General features: G+C 55.8%; 1 pseudogene; it reads left to right on the top strand.

Annotated features, from left to right (window-relative positions):
* The first annotated feature begins 660 nt into the window (after nucleotides 1-660).
* On the top strand, nucleotides 661-2,469 carry LOC132536241 (heparan sulfate glucosamine 3-O-sulfotransferase 4-like; annotated as a pseudogene).
* Nucleotides 2,470-2,745: the final 276 nt, after the last annotated feature.

The following is a 2,745-nucleotide window of genomic DNA, read 5'->3' as shown; positions in this document are numbered from 1 at the left end:
CAGGTTCGAGTCCCTGGTCCCCACCTTCAGGGAGAAAGCTTCTCTGCTGATGTGCTGGAGCCTCTAGGAAGCTGAATTCACTGAATTTAGTCTTTTTTTTTTTTTTTTAAAAAGAAAGTCCTGGGAGGTCTGGGGGTGGTGTGCATAGTACAAAGCACAAACCCCTCCGCCCCTCCACTCCCCACCTGCAGGGGGGGTTGCCTTGCAAGTGATGAAGCAGGTCTGTAGGTGTCTTATCTTTTTCTCCCCCTCTCTGCCTTCCCCTCCTCTTTCAGTTTCTCTCTGTCCCATCGAATAAGGTGAAAAAAAAGGGGCCTCCAGGAACATGGGATTCACAGTGCTATAATACTAATAATACTAATAATACTATAATACTATAGTATAATACTATAGTATAATACTATAATTTACAATACTAATAATACTATAATACTATAGTATAATACTATAATTTACAATACTAATAATACTATAATACTATAGTATAATACTATAATTTACAATTCTAATAATACTATAATACTATAGTATAATACTATAATTTACAATACTAATAATACTAAGGTCCCCAGGCTTCTCAGAGCAGCCTCCTAACAGGCTGTCTACCCCCGACACACACACCCTAGGCCAAGGGGCCAAGCTCCTCCTGCCGGGAATGACGGCTCGCTCTCCCTCCCCCCCCCTCCAGGAACGTGATGCCCAAGACGCTGGACGGGCAGCTGACCATGGAGAAGACACCCAGCTACTTCGTGACCAGCGAGGCCCCCCCGACGCATCCACGCCATGGCCAAGGACATCAAGCTGATCGTGGGTGGTGCGCGACCCCGTGACCCGGGCCATCTCCGACTACACACAGACATTGTCCAAGAAGCCCGACATCCCCGCCTTCGAGGTGCTGGCCTTCAAGAACCGGACCCTGGGGCTGATTGATGCCTCGTGGAGCGCCATCCGCATCGGCATCTACGCGCTGCACCTGGAGAACTGGCTGCAATTCTTCCCCCTCTCCCAGATCCTCTTTGTCAGCGGCGAGCGCCTCATCGTGGACCCGGCCGGGGAGATGGCCAAGGTCCAGGACTTCCTGGGCCTCGAGCGCCTGGTGACCGAGAGGCACTTCTACTTCAACAAGACCAAGGGCTTCCCCTGCCTCAAGAAGCCCGAGGACGGCAGCGCCCCCCGCTGCCTGGGCAAGAGCAAGGGCCGAACTCACCCCCGCATCGACCCCGACGTCATCCACAGACTGCGCAAGTTCTATAAGCCTTTCAACATGATGTTCTACCAGATGACGGGGCAGGATTTCCAGTGGGAGCGGGAGGAGACAGACAAATGAGGCGGCCGGCTGCAGGGGAGGCAGGCGGGCAGGGAGGCTCCTTACCTGAGAGTCCTGCTGGAGCCCGGGGACCCTGCCCTGGCCAGGGGCGGCGTGCGGTTGACCAGATGGCTGCTAGGAGCCGCTGCTGATTCTCCCCTTCTGCTGATCCGCTGGGTCTAGAGGCAGGAGAAATGGTTGCCAGGGTCAGAGGTGGGAGCCATAGCTGCGGAGACGGGGAAGGTCTGCTTTGGGGGAGGCTCTTGCCTGAGTTCAAGGCCCATGTGGGGAACGGGGTCCTTGTGAGAGAGACGTCCATGTTTGTGCCCCCCCAGTGAGTGCTCCAGGACTCGCTGAGGGTGTCACTGGCTTCCCCCAAGGTCGCATTCCACAGCCCCTCCGTTGAGTTCCAGTCCCCACCCCGCACCCCACATTTGAAGGCAGAGGTATGCACGTTCCTCGCCCAAAAACAAACCACCTGACACTCCTCTGGACGCCTTCCTTCTTGGGGGTCCTGGGGGAGCGGGGCAGGCCCACAGTTGAGGTCTGCATCCTGAGGTCAGGAGGAGTGAATGTCCCCGTCTGGAGGTGGACACAGGAAGCCTGGACACTTAGTGGCCCCCACCCAGTCCCGGGATTATCTTCCCAGGTGCCACCAGGGTTCTGAGATGGGCTTGGACAAGGTGGGCGAGCCCTGTAACCCAGGGTCCCTAGAGGGGCAGGACGAGAAAGCCGGCAGCCGGCCGGGGCCATGCCACCCTCTGTCTGCCCATTCCCATCTCCCCATCTTGGGCATCCCCCACACATCATTCATTCTGTTCAGAGGTGGCAGGGGCGGGGGTGGGGAGGGCTGCTCCATCCTTCAGGCCCAGTTCTGAGGTGGGGGCTTGTGGGAGGGCAAGGGCTGTCTGTAGGGCCCCCCACCCCTCATCAAGGCTGCTGAGTCAAGTGTCCCTTTCTCTTTAGCTTGATGGGTTTAAAACGCAGCCTGCTACCATCACGTACTTGCTCCCAGATCTTCAAGACCACGAGCAGTTCCGGTGAAAACGGGAACATCTGTATACCAAGGGGTGGGGGGAGCGGAGTCTGTCCAGCTGCTATTAAACTGTCATTTCTCCCGCTAGACGAAAACTGTGTTGTTATAAAGCTTCATGACGGCTGTTTGTGTCGGGCACTTCTGTTTCTGATCCCTACCCCCCGTCTCTGGGGAGGATCCCGTCCCTGGGGGATGGTGCACTGGGCTGAGCACACCTGTTACAGTGCACAAGGACCTGGGTCCTGGCCCCACTCCCCACCTGCAGGGGGAAGCTTCACGAGCCATGAAGCAGGGCTGCAGGTCTCTCTCTCTCTCTCTCTCTCTCTCTCTCATTTTTGTCTTATTCAGTAAGAGAAAAGAAAAACAAGGGGAAAATGGACACCAGGAGCAGTGGATTTGCAAT

This window comes from Erinaceus europaeus, unplaced genomic scaffold, assembly GCF_950295315.1.
Source record: "Erinaceus europaeus unplaced genomic scaffold, mEriEur2.1 scaffold_1305, whole genome shotgun sequence".
Taxonomy (NCBI): Eukaryota; Metazoa; Chordata; class Mammalia; order Eulipotyphla; family Erinaceidae; genus Erinaceus; species Erinaceus europaeus.
The sequence above is the reverse complement of the archived record's forward strand: the minus strand, read 5'-3'. Positions and strand labels throughout refer to the sequence as shown.